Source organism: Eretmochelys imbricata, chromosome 3, assembly GCF_965152235.1.
Source record: "Eretmochelys imbricata isolate rEreImb1 chromosome 3, rEreImb1.hap1, whole genome shotgun sequence".
In the NCBI taxonomy this organism is placed as follows: Eukaryota; Metazoa; Chordata; order Testudines; family Cheloniidae; genus Eretmochelys; species Eretmochelys imbricata.
The window spans coordinates 207,994,832-208,009,743 of record NC_135574.1 but is presented as its reverse complement, the minus strand read 5'-3'; positions in this window follow the sequence as shown (position 1 = coordinate 208,009,743).

Sequence of the window (14,912 nt, the reverse complement as noted above, 5' to 3'; positions counted from 1 at the left end):
GCACTTGTGGGTTTTCAGCCTGACTGGAAGCGGGAAGACCTTGGCTGAACAGGATTTCCAGCTTGGTGTTGGAGGGCTGAGAGGTTCTGATCAGCGTGGAGCTTCGGCTGGGACCCTGGCTTTCTGAACTTCACCATCCCTGGCAGTTCTGCTGTAACTTTCATTCTGCATGACTCCCTCTGATCTTTTCAATGCTGCAGGAACAGTAGCTCTTCCTGCCATATTCTTAGGATATATTATTCGTATTTTGGCAGCCCTTAGTGATCACGGCCCCATTATGCAAGGCACTTGGTCACATATGTAATTTATAGGTCCCCTTTTATTTTCTTTTTGCTACCGAAAACTCAGCCTGGGGCCTGCGTCTCACTGTGTGTCTGTGCAGCACTAGGCACAATGGGGCCGTGATCTTGGTTGAGGCTTCCAGTGCTACTGTGGTTAATAATCGCGACTGTGTGAAAGCTCCGTACCTTCCCTGGCCTATGCAGTATCTTGTGAATTAACCTGGAATGCACCACCAGTTACAAGGGTTTCTTGAGGTGTGAGGACTCTTTTTTTCTTTTTTTTTTTTGCCATAACAAAGCTATGATTTGCCCCCCTGCTCATGCCATGGCAAACCTTTAGCCTCAGAAATGATAGCTACACAGAAAGTTACCGTATATCCTTTAGTTAAAATGAAAAAAAGGAACAGAAGGAAATCTGTGCCCTTCCTGGATGCAATACGTACTGAGCTTTGGCAGCAAGGGCAGTTGTTTACGTAGGGCTGTAACTCTGGAAGCAGTTTATTTATGATGTGTGTTACTCTAGTGCCTTGGATGCCACCTGGGATTGGACCTTGTTGTGCGTGGTACTGTACAGAGTAAGACAGAGCTCCCTGCCCCAACAAGCTTACAATCTAAATAGACAAGAGCAAGGAAAGGTGTAGAACACAAATAGAGCTCCCAAACCCCAGAACCATAAGGCTGCGTGGATCTCTTGCCATTTCCCTGGGTACTTACACTGGAGATGAGATTGACTAGTATATTGGAATCCTCCAATCAAAATTACAAACGGGGCCATGGACCTAAAAGGTGACCTGGCCCGTTCCACTGTCACCTGGGGATTGGGCCCCACTGTATGGCTGGTGTGTTTGAAATGTGATACGGTTGAAATCTGGCTACAGAAAAAAAAAAGATGACCCCTCGGAGACAAACCTGTTGAGTTCTTCTCAGCTTTCCCTCTATTAGTAGAATAATAGTTTGATTTATTTGTAGTTCCATAGCACCTAGGAACCCTCGTCATGGACCAGGATCCCATTGTGCTCGGGGCTGTACAAACACAGAACAAAAAGACACAGTGTGCCCCCAAGAGTTTACAATCTAAGTATGAGAGAAGAGTCAATAGATAGATACAGACAGTGGAGGACAAGGACAGTGCAACAGTCCTGATCAGCATGATCAGCAGTGGTCTCTGCACACCAGCTGCCTAACGGAATCAAGTTGTTTGTAGACCTTGAGGAGGACAATGAGGTAGCTTTGTGGCTGTCTATGGGGAGCTCCTCCCCAGTGCGAGGGGCAGCACAGGAGAAAGCACTGAAGGGCTTGTTTGAAAATGCAACAAGTGGGCAATGGAGACTGGCGTCATGGGCTGATTGGAGGTGGGAGTTGACATTTCAATAGCAAATGAGAGATGAGAGGTAGGTGGGGATAGGCCTTGAAAGTGAATACAAGTAGCTTGTGTGTGATGCATGAGAAAAGGGGGAGTCAATGAAGGGATGCAAAGAGAGGGGGGACATGGTCAAAGTGGCGGGCAAAGACACTGATCTTCGCAGCAGCATTCAGAGTGGGTATGAACGGGACAAGATGACATTAGTCAAGGCCAGAGGGAAGGATGTTGCATTAATGAAGATGTGAGATGATGAGAACTTGGATGAGTTCTAGCTGTGTGGATGGACAGGAAAGGCTGTATCTTAAGAGAAGTTGTGAAGCAGGAATCTGCAAGATTTAGAGAGCCTGGATGTGAAGATTTAGAGAGAGATCCGAGTTCAAGATGACACCCTATTGCAGGCCTTAGTAACAGGCAAGATGGTGGCGCTGTCCACAGTGATTGAGAAAGGAAGTAGGAAAGAGGGTATTCGGGGGGAAAATTAGGTAAGTTTTAGCCAAGTTTAGCTTCAGCTGGTGGCTGCACATCTGTGAGGAGATGTCAGAGAGACTGGACCAGATTTTAGTTTGGACAGAAGGAGGCAGTCTCAAGGAGAGAGGTAGATCTGAGAGTCATTGGCATAGAGATGACAGTTTTGTGTTTGGATGGGATTATCCAGCAAAAGCTGTAGAGGGAGAAGAGAGCCCTTTGGAACACAGGCTGGATTAACGAGATTGGAGGGCAGGGCTAATGTTTTTTGGAGGCCTCCCAGTACTAATGAGAGCAAAAAAGTACTATCAATAAGTCACGTATGATACTGCATACACACAAAAAGAAAATCAAAGACAATGAACAGGTTATATATTTCCTGGATAAACATAAAAACATAAAACATTGAGTCAAATGAAAATGTTGTGAGTTTAAAATGACATCTTGTGAGCTTTAAGAGCTGCAAATTCAGTTATTGTGTTCTCAGATGACTGTGTGCAAAGTAAATCCCATTCAATTGGCATGATAGCAAGAGCATTAAGCTTCATTTCTCCTGTAGTTGACCAAAGATGATGTTTTTGGATTAAGGCAAGCTTAGAGAACAATTGCTCTGCTTTACAGTTGGCAATGGCTACAGTCAAATACAGTCTCAACACAATGAAGATCTTCAGGAAGATGCTACTCAGATCATGCAAAAATTTGATTCCAGTAGCACTCTTATCCTGCATGTCACAGTATCTTATAAATGCTGAAAAATAAAACATTTCCACAAAAGGACCAGACTCTAGATCATTCGGGTAAGTACTGAGCAATGCCTGAATGCATGTTTGCATTTCTTCTTCACTTCATACTTGTTCAAGAAAAATAAGGAAGCCAAATTTTGCAGATAGTTCAGCATAACATTCACTTCTTTTTAGTTCCGAACTTAGTTTATTGAGGATAACATAAAAACATTCAACCTCTCATTTCCTTCGGTCTTGTAATGTCACTTTTACATCAGGAAATTTTTGTTTTACCGTACATTTGTATTCTGTAGGACTTATCACGTCCCAGTTTTTTGCTTGTGTCTCAAAAATTGTCAAAATTGAGACTGTAACCTTGTGACAGACTTTTGCAAGGAAGTCAGCAAATGAACACCAACAAGATCCAGACCTGGCTTTTGAAACAGACTAGTGTTGTCAAACCTTGCTAGTATCACAGTCTATAAGATACTCATAACTGCAGTTAGCACATTTCCTTGTACAACTATTGTGCCTCTCCCAGTTTTACCGTTTTCCTTGACATTGTGTATTGTTTCTTTCAAACAATGTTGGATGCCTTCGTAGTCTAGTACAATTGTTTTACAAGATTCAGTATGACAGGACCATCTTGTCTTCGAAATGGTTTTTAGGGCAAAGAGTTCTTTGCTCACACATGACAACATTGTTGCACAGAAGCTGCCATTGCCTGGGTGATGCCGCATTAAAAAAAAGTTTCTGAACAAAACTTAAAAAGTTTATGACTTCCAAGCAAGAATCAATGCTGCAAGTTCCAACCATGTTCAGAAAATAAGCTGTGCATGGCACATACACAGCTGGTGGGCTTAGTTTTTGATCTGAGCTTGAAGACCATCATACTTTCCAGACATTGTAAGAACGGCCATACTGGGTCTGACCAAGGATCCATCTAGCTCGGTATCCTCCTGTCTTCTGACAGTGGCCTATGCCAGATGTTACTTGTGTTATCGGATGACTGACAATAGCAATACTGTTTGTGTCCAGTAAAAACCATCACTGTCTGGAGGAGCGACTTGACCGTGTGGCTTTCAATTGGTAGAAACCCAATGAAATGCTCAAATGAGCACCACGTGAGCAGTACTGTAAAATGACAGATAACTGATTAACAGGAGTGATGTCAGGACTTCAGTGTACTGCCAAAGAGAAGTATTTCACCTGTTTGACTTCTGGGACAGTGAATTCCAAAACCTTATGTTTCATTAGCTCAATGAACTCATCACAGATTGGTTTTGACGGCTCGGATGGGTGACCTTTCCCTTTGTTTCCATAGCGTTTCATGGGCTCACTTAGAAATGGGTCAATTTTGGTGATGCTTGAAGAATACCTAGATCATTTCTGTTCTGAGGAGAGTTGGTAACTTCCTCCCTTGCTCTAAATACGAATCATGTTCAGCGAGAAGCTTAACAACTATCACAACACACCCTAAAACTTCTTTCCAGTAAGCAGTTTGCATTAGAAGCAACTGTACCATCTCTCTGTCAATCTGATGCTTGCCTTGTGAACATGCTAGCCATTGTGATGTTCCACACGGTTTTTGTGGATTTACAATACCTCAACCAATGCCTCTGATAACACTCATTTTACACTGCACTGGTGCACTATACTTCATATGTTGTGAGGTGGTCCTGCTGCTCACAATCCCCACCCATCTGACAGAGTTCCTTCTGATCCCATCGCTCCATGAATCTTGCTCTTGCAAGTAACAGGAAGGATTGCTGAATGTAAAATTTGTGATTATCATGGGAATCAGCATGTTGAAAAGAAAAAGTAGTTTCTCAGCCACCTGGGAAAAAGAATTTAAATTCATTGAAAGAAGTAGGAAAGGAGAGAACGCTGCATCTTGCCACTAGTGTAAGTGTGACATTATTGTTTCAGTTTGTGGGAAAGGTCCTGTAATACAAAATGTTGAAACTACTAAACAGAAATCAAACACAAAAGCTCCAAACATTCCAAACTTTTAAAAAAAGTTTATGGCCCACCCTTGACAACAGAGTTCCTTCAGCAGAACGCACCAAACATTTCATGTAGTCAAGCTCCACCACTCTTATCTAAGTGTGGATTGCACAGCAAAGTGAATAGAACTATTTTCAGTGAGTCCAAAATTGCTAAAAGAACTACATTTGTTATCTGATGGCAACTGACGCCTCCAACAAAGGTTCCATGAAATGCTCCCCGCTTGTTTTAAGGTATTTCCATTGTATTACTGGTATTAATTATTGTTTCTTAGATTTTTACAAAGACTGTCATGAAACTTCCTGAGCATTCGCTACTAATGCAGGCAATAGGATTGACAACTTTGAACTAAAATGATCGAACATGTCAGCACACAAGGAGACAATGTGTGTTAATTATTCTAAATTTAAGTGTTTTCCAAAACTGAAAGAGTAACAGTGACCTTCTTGCTACCACGATGTCAACACACGATTTGCAACGACCAAACGAAACATTGCTGTAGAAAACCTAGTTTAAATGTTTACAGCCATTTTAGCATTCGCTCACCAAGTGTTCAATAACTGGCAGAGTTTTGCAAATTTGCTGGGGTAGAACACTCTATAAATCTATGTTACGTTATGTAGTCACACCTGGGCTGTCCTTGTACCTGCTATTGACTGACTGGCAATGTGTTAGAATGGGCTTGCAAGTTACTTTCAATCTTTGGGGGAAGACGAATGCCCTAAAGTAATCTGGGATAGTTTTGGAGACTAAGGAAACAAGAATGAAATTGCTGAATTGTACTGTTTCTTCTTGAGTCAGGCTCTAAAATAATTCGGACAGTATTGAAGCTCTGGAGTCAAACTCGTTCACACTAACTTCATGGTTTGAACTGGTGTCCACAAGAAACTAGAATGCAGTATAAATGACAAATTGTATGGTTACTTTCTGAACTCCAAACTGGAGAATCTCAATGAAAGTGAATGAAGGAATTGTGTGAAACAGATTTTCTGCTTTTTTAATCACTGAGCTCAAAAGTATTTACAAACCAGATCTGACCTCACTGAAAATAATGTGCACAAGAAACTGTCTGTCTCATCATTGGCAAAAGTTTTCTTTTGAAGAAGTTACAGATGCTGTTGAAGTCTGCAAAACTGATCGTTATGGACATGGATGAGTTATATGAAAAATTGTGTACAATCAAAGAAGTCATGTCATTTTCTAAATTTCAAGACTGTACAATTGCTAATGAGAAATACCTCAAGATTTTCAAGATGACAAAGCCAAATAGATGTGTAAACTTCAAGAATTTGAATAAAATCAGTTCTTACCTACTTTCCCTTTCATGTAGCAATGCATACACTGAAAGGGTAGTTTTGTTAATGAATTGCACCAGCAAGATGAGAGTAATTGACTGGACGTGGACACAGTGAAAACCAAACGACAGAGTTACTGCAGTTTTGAAAATGCTGAGTTCAAAACCAAGTTTCCAGTATTCCTCAACAATAAGACGCTATTAGAGGCCGCCATGCCGGGGGGAAAAAAATACAAAAAGTAGACAATAATTGAAGGTTCATGCAATGCTTTCTATGAAATATTTTTTAATTGAGGTTTTGTCCTCATTTTTAGCTGTAGTAAGAAGGACTTGGCCTCTTTTTTCAGTTCCCTGTGATGGCCACCCTGTGTGTAACACCCCAATGGCAATGTCACTGGGACCTGACACCCTTTTGTTTAGAGACTATCTGCCCAGCTGTGTAGGGAGTGGATGGATGGGGAGACACCTTTAGCTGGGTGAGTGGGGTAGGGGAGGGGGACGGACACCGCACAGCGGAGGAATATTGACCTAGGATTTTAAACTGCATCAGGGATGTAACACAGTGCCATTACCAAGAGATCTGCTGCTTGTGCCTTTAGGTCTCCTGCATGAATAGGCCTTTCCCCTCCATAGTACTAAAGCTGCTCTTACATCCCCTGAGAGCACCAAGGAGCAGGCACTGGCAGAAACCTGGGAAATGAGGGAGCCCCCAGTAATATCTCCTGGGTCAAGAGAGGGGGAGGTACTCTCAGAATGGCAAAGCTGGCAGATGGGAGCAGCTGAGAGCACCCTGGGAAACGTGGACACTTGTTTCCCTGTAAAATACTTACCGTTTTTAGCGAGCTTGGAAATTAATAGAACTGGTGGATGGTACGTTTCTGCTCCTAGATCACTTCTTGTCCCGTTTTGCAGTGTCCTTGGAAACGTCACAGATTCCACGTGGTATCGGCTCCATGTCTGCAAAATGTAACCAAACTGCGTGGGGGTGCTCAGACCCTTGGCTTGCTCACCCTGCGTCTCACAGGCTAAGGCCCAGCGTTTGCTTTGAGACAGCTGCACTCTAGCCTAGTTTCCTTTCTGTGACAAATAAACTTTGCTTTTAAATAACCCTAATGACTGGAAAGCACTGCTGGTTCTTTGCACTGACCGCTGGCTATGGGGCACATGGGGCAGGCTGCCCCAGCCAGAAGCAAACTGACATTAAGGAAGTCAGGAGCAAAAGGGAAGAATAAGCTTGCACCCCTAGTCAGAGGGGATGGAGTTGCTGTCTCTCCCTTCTTGGAAAGGAGCTGCCCTAATGCAGTCTGGGCACAGGAGAGCCCAGCACCCACAGGGGCGGAGCCATGGTTGCATACAATTCATCCCCTCCAGCAAAGCGTCTCTCAAACATTCACCCTAAGGGGTTTCCCTTTCACAGTTCCCACAGCACTGGTGATCAACACCACCTGTTCACCTTCAGGGGCCACCAGAAACCTGTAGCTACATGGTGGGGGGGCGGGGGTCATTTAATTTGGGCATCAGCTCACCTCCCTGCACTTAAAGGGTGATAGCTGGCTAGCTTTGAGAGCTCCAACACTATCTGGCCTTGATGAAGCCAGCAGATAGCGCCTCTTTGGGCAGGTGGCTTTGGTGAGGGTGGCTTGGCCTCCTTCACAGGATAGGAAGAGAGGCTTTGCCAGACTGGATCAGCTCAGAAGGTCGCTCCAGCCCAGTAGCCACCACCAGCTGCCTCAGTAGAAGCAGCCCTGCAGGAGCACAGGGACAGTGGAGGAGCTATCTGGCCTGCTCTTCAGCTGGGACTGGGGCACCTGAAGCCATCCTACCACATTTGTCTTCAGCAAGCTGGTAGCTCCCCATGGCATTCTAGATCTGAGCAGCCCAGAGAGCCAGGAAGACATCAACCAACCCGGGGGCATCCCGGAAAGGGTCATTTAACTGGGGTCTGGTTAAATGGTTTTTTTTTTTTTTTTTTTACTGTATTGTAAGATGGGCATATTTCATACTTCCCTGCTCTTGGGCAGTGGCTCTGATTAGGTTCTCAGGAATTGGAGAGCAAAATATTTTTGCACTTTGGGCGATGCAAATACATAACGCAAAAGCATTTTCATCACCACGTTCATCCGCTTCACAATATACTGGGGCTCCCCATTTTTATATGCAAAAGTCCCAAGGGAGTTGTGCACGTAAGAAAAGCCTGCACATGGTGACAAATGTGGTGTGTGTTTGGGGGGGGGGAGGGGGGGGAAGAGCAGGGGGGAAGGAATGTCGGGTCATGGATTTCATGGGTAGACCAGTAATCTGGGATTAATGCACAGGAGGAAGCGTAGAGTGGGGACAAGAGGAGTCACTGTTAAGAGACAGACCCCCGTGGCGCCCGGTCCTGCACTCAGAACACTAGAGGCACAGGGGACTTCGGCTCAGATCCAGTGGCACTGTAAATTGCAACAAACCGATTACAGTGGCTGTACACTGGTTATAAAGGGGGGGAGGCGGGAGTCATTAAGTAGCATAGTCCCAGCTGGTATGGGAAAGGAGTGTAATTTACAAGATGAAGCAGTAGCAGGAAAAGGAATTAGCATAAGGCAGCACACCCACTTCCTAATCGAACACCGCCCGTTCTGGTCCTGTCCTTTCAGTGCATAGGCTGCATGCATTTAACACAGCCATTGATTGCCAAGGGTATGCAAGTGACATGACTTTGCCATTTACACCCATTTTGAGGTGTAACTGTCGGCACCATTTACATCACCATCTCATTTGGCCCAAAGACTTCCATGGGAGTCACCGCTGCTTACTCCAGGCTGCAATCTTCTGCTTGGGGCTTGGAACCAGCACACACTAATGCGTCTCGTTTTGTGACGGACACATCAGCGGAACCTCCGCGCTGTGCTTTGTAACGCAAACACTGTCCATTCAGATCAACAGGCCCAGCGGTGGCTGTGCAGGGAGCACCAAGCCACTAGGATCCATGCATTCGTCACCCCCCAGGGCAGAATGCCGCAACTCATGCTAGCTGAGGTTAAACGTACCCACTACATGGAAGCTACCACTAAATTATTACAAAGCCGGCCACTTAAAGAGCAATAAGGCCAGCATGAAGGTGTATCACATCAGCGCACTCCAGCTTCCAGTGGCTGCCAGATTGTTTCTGGACTGACTTCAAAACCTGTGTCCTAATCTACAGGGCCAATAACAGGCGAGGACCTGGCTGTCCCACAGACCCTGATCCATCCATGGACTGACCAGGGCCACTTTGCTTCTCAGGGATACTGCACCCTTACAAGCACCAGGTTCGGACAACCCAGGTGCAGACTCAAAGTTCTCAGCAGCAGATCCCAAAGCTGATCCCAGAGGAGACCAGACTGATCCCAAACTCAGCTCCTTGCCCCTCAATGGCATCTCCTCCCATGGAGGCCTGGGAGAAGAGACAACTGTCTGGGAACGTGGTGGGGAGGTCATGTGGCAGCTCATGGCACCCTAGTGTTTTAGAGCAACTAAAAAGCCAGGAATTAGCACAGGGATGCTACATCAACGCGTTAATAGATGGGTGGGTTCCACATCCCCAAAACCTGAACTGCAAACTCCTTCTCAAATCCCCAACACACCCAGGGGCCTGTGACCCTCATTACTAAGGGATAGCCAAGCACTCAGCTGACTGACATGCCCCAAGTGATTGAAACATATAGCCATCCCAATCTTGAATATCTGAGTGGATTTGCTATAGGATACAAAGCCACTTACCACCTAAAATCCAAATCAAGTCAGTCCGATTAAAACCATATGACAGCTGTTCTGCGTCCTGTACGTTTGAAGGGGTCAGGCCAGCTCCTCAGCAGACAGGAGTTCACATCCCAACTGGCACCCATGCCGGCGGTTTCACTGGAGACACAAAAGACTGAATGAACATGGAGTAGTTCGAGCTTCAGGTCAGATTTCACCCAGTGCACTGCCACTGACTATACTGTATGTTTGGTGGACAGTGGATTTTTAATTATTAGTTGAAAGAAGCTTAAAGAGATTCTGCTTTACTTTCTCTCTCTTCTTTCAGACTTCAGTGACTGTTCTGTACACGTTTTAGAAATCTTTTTTTAAATGTGTCTCACATACACGGATCAGAGGAAGTTAGTGTCCCACCACTAACTGGAAGTGACTAGAATCTTCTCCCATGGGCAAGTGATTACAGAATTGCCCATTATGGGTGAGACTTTTTTTTTTTTTGTTTGCTTGGTTTTGAATATTGTTGAGTTTTGGCCTTTCCCCCCATCCCCCTGAATGTTTTTAATGAATTGTTGTTATTCAGCACGTTCTAATTTGGGGGGCAGGGCGGTGTACACTTCCTTCCAAGCACATAGTTCTGGCTGTTAGACAAACAATATTAAGACAGAATTGACCAGTGATCTACTCTGATCTAGTTCAGCATCGAGACAGATTTAGGCCCTCTCTCTATAAAATTATATAGGAATCCATGCATTAAATTTCAGCATAGAGTGAATTTTTATACCTGAGTTATCAGTCCTTTAAAATAGGAAGTTAAAATGGAAAGCTACAGAACGAGAGAAACCAAATATAATACCAGTCCTGCAATTGCTGCAGTCGTAAAACATTATAAATGAGTTCACTGTTTCTGCCATTAAGTGTATTTTGCATGATTCTCCACTCCTCTGCAAAGCATCCATCAGAGGGCTATCATGTGCCCAGTTCACAAATTACTGAAATGATTACATATAACTCTACAGAAGACTGACAAATGTCCTTAATGTGATGCACAGCATTAATCTTTCACAAACACTGTGTCAGACTAGTGAGATGTTCATCCTATCTTACATATGCAAAAGTGTACACTTATGGGGTATGTAAGGCATTTTTATTTTTACAACATATCTTTTTAATGCCGAAAAATAACAGCCACTATTAATTTTCACTTTAAATGCAATCTGAATATCATTGCAGACAAAGCATACAAAGATCACCTACAGACATGGTTAGGTACACAGGTCATAAGACGTGCCAGTTAAAGATTACCGCTTTATTCTTACATTTGGGTCGGACTGACATCGCTTTTTGACATTTAATCATTTTAGCAAATAACCATGCCATTAAACAAAGGCAAACGCACATATATACCACAACACACAAACTTATCAAAACTTAAAATTTGTACAATTTACTTTGACAAACAGAAACAGGCTTGTTCTCTAGTAAGTGAACCAAACAAATTTGTCCAAAAGAACCTCTCTGGCCACACAATTTACCTTGTTCTGAAAAAAAATTACAGATGTTCTTAATAAAAAGGCACATTTGGCAGCTACTAAAACTGGCATGCATCTGGCACAGGACTTCCTCCCCCCCCACTTCAACCTTTCAGTCATCTGGTGCATGACATCATGTTTGTTTGTTACGGAATCAAATGCAACCTTATCCTTTGTTCACTTGATTTTGCAGCAATTGGCTACTTAATGCACGATTTTTCATTAAAGGCAAAAGAGAAATTTGCTCACAGTTGACAGAAAAATGCACTTTAAGGTGTTGGTTTCTGTTTTGTTTTTTAAATGGAAAATAAGGCATGAAATTTACAAACCAAGTTACAAGGTGCTTTTGGCTTTGTAAGTGTATTGGGCCATATGTTTCTTTCCTTAACTAATAGCGCTAAGATGACTGCAGCCCACATATCAAACACCATTGAAATGACCGTTCAACGGGTGACATAGGGTGTGCAAAGAGAAAGATCTAAGAAGCTGCCATTTTTCTTTCTGCTTTAAAAATGCATTTTTCAGCAAGACCCTCCCTGTTTGCTGACACCAGTATGAATTTTGAGAGGGAAACCAAAGCGTGATTTTTACATACCACAGGCCAAGTACACTGATCCCAGCAACTCAGTATTAAGGAACATTGTTATGAAAACAGACATTGATGAATGAGGGGGAGTTTTCCTGGTGGAGTCTCAATGAACGACTACTACGAACATGGAAGGCTGCGTACGAGATGTGCTATGCTAGGATAAGACAACACCACGAGCAGAAAGAACTGGCATTTCTATTGCCAGGCATTAGCTCTGCTACAGGAACTGTGGCAGAGCCGGTTCATTTGAATAGCCGTAGTGGTACAAAAGAAACACTTCCCTGCATACAGGAAAATAGAACATCTTTCAAAAGAACACAAAGGGCCTGATCCACAGCCTGCTAAAGACAATGGAAAGACTCCCACTAATTTCAGTAAGTTTTGGATAGGGTCCCCACTGAGTGATACTGGAGTTTACTGGTAAGAAAAGCCTGATTTAAGATTCTGTCTGCATAAAAGCAACAAACGATACAACAGAAATTATGATAAACAAAAGCGCGAGAGTGTAAAGGCATAATCTGATTTGTGTTGGGGGCACAGACCTCTCTCGTTTCTTTTTTAAAAAACGATGGTTAAGCAAGAATTTAGAAACAATTGCAAGAGAGAACACACAAAGTGGTTTCTAGTTTATGGGAGCATTCTCAATGATTTCATGGTATTGATTCTGAAGCAAGGACAAAATTCTCTCCAGACAGACACTGCAAAATCATGCCTGGGTTGTTGAGTGCCATGACGACAGTAATTCCTTGCCTAACAACCACATGTTAAATAATTTTTCCTTGCACTTTATTTCAAGTTAAACTTATAATGAAGTTTTCGGCATCTGAAAAGCTAACATTTACAAACTACGCATGTAGAACTTTTCTTTTTAACACCCAGTTTTCACTTCTGGGGAAAAGAAGAAAAAGATTGAATTTCTCTTTATCCTACACTGCCGCACTACACTCTAAATCAGACAGACTTTAGGGAGAGATTTTAAACATTGCTCAAATATTGCACTTTCATGTCTCATTAATGGACTTAATTTCTCCTATGCCCCCGCCCCATGCAAGCACCCAATAGCTGAAAACCAATACTCCGCAACAGTACAGTTCTGACTTGTGAGCAGTGTCAGACTTTAAATCTGGGGTCGGCAGTAAGACAGAAATCCATTTAGCTAGTTGTTGGCTTAAGATGTTTCATTATTCCATGCTATTATTCAAGATCATTTTATCAACAATCTGGCAATATGAACAATAAAAATGATGCCATTTTCCCTGCCAGTATTCAGGGATATTTGCTCTAACCCCCATAATCAGTAACCAATGCAAACTTGTCCAAATGTGAAATTCTTCCATTTTATAAAAAAAAAAGTTATTTCTTGAAAATACAAATAAAATTGACAAGTTCTGAGAGAGGCCAGTGGCTCAGCAGTTGTGTTCAACGGTCTCCTCCTAGACACAGGGATCTGATTTCTGGTACTGGGTTTTCACACTTTGTGGTTCAGGCAGCACATTGGAGGTGTGCCGTATGCTGGTAAATAGCGGATGATTGAGCAGGTGTTGCTGAGCTCCGAAGGAATTTAATCTAGGTTTTTATATGATCCTCATCACCAGAGAGTCTAATCAACTTCTACAGATTTTTATCCTCAACCCCACTGTAAAGTAGGGAGGTATTAGCAGTATTTTGCAAATGGGGAACTGAGGCACAGAGAATATTAAATGACTTGCCTTAGTGCACACAGAAAGGCTGGGGCTGGGCCAGGAACCGAACACAGGTCCGCGCCACACCACCGTAGTGCCCTATCCACTAGGCCATTCTACCTATCTAGCCTGCCTTGGTGATGACAGGGACCATGGTTTTGGGTGTAGAGGACAAGCGATGTGGGTTCTGAACATCTGACTAACATTGGAGAGCTCCCTGGCTTTCTCCTGGAAAGTCAGCAACTTCTAAGACATTGCACCAAGGGTATTCATTACTCTTGGTTAGATCTGAAGAACTGGGAACTTCACTTACATTTCTTGTAGGATAGGATTATATAAAGTACATACGTAAGAATGTCCTCCTCTGAAGCCAAGTTTATAAATCTTAGTTATAAAGGAAAAAGGTACATTTTTTGGTGGGGGAGGGGGCAGGAAAACATGTTTCAAAATAGAAATGTTAAAGATATACACAAAGATACAACTGACAAATTCTCAACGTTTGGCTATGACAAAATATGCGGCTTAATGCTGATGAAATCAAAACACTTTCTGAAATGTAAAGACCAAACTGTAGCATCATGGTGCATATTCCACTACTCTAATGGCATTGTAGAAAGTTACTAAAATAATAGATTTCCATCATGATTCACTCTACGAAAACTGTCTCTAAGGAGATGGTGTTCTGGGTTGCTGAAATGTATTTTGATTTTATCCGACAGGAAACATGATATAATTTTACTACGACCCATGAGTCTTAATAAAGATGAGATACTGCACACTTCACAAACATTATGGTAGAGGAGATTAATAAAGTTCCTTTTCTTCAATAACTGGCATGCATTACTGTCACAGTACTGGTTAGAATCAGAAGAGTAGTACACAGGTTTATGGATAATCCATGTCATGATATTTATGCAGATAAATGTTCTGTCATGTACATTTCTGACATAGTAAAGAGCTACTGTAAAGGTTAATAGTTTTTAAGACAGTTTGAAATTCTATAACAAACTACATACATGTCTTGGAAATTTAAAAACATGTACAGTAATTCACTTTGAGAATAACCCAGCTTTGTCATTCTAACTACACTTTGTTTCACATGCCAAAACCTGATTTCTCTTTAGACTGTTCTTTATTACTAAAATACATATACTGAATTATGAAAAAATGTGTACCACAATATGTGCTTTTATCCCCTTATCAGTGTTTTTAACTGAAAAACTGAATTGTACATTTGTCCATGTAATAATTTAACGTATG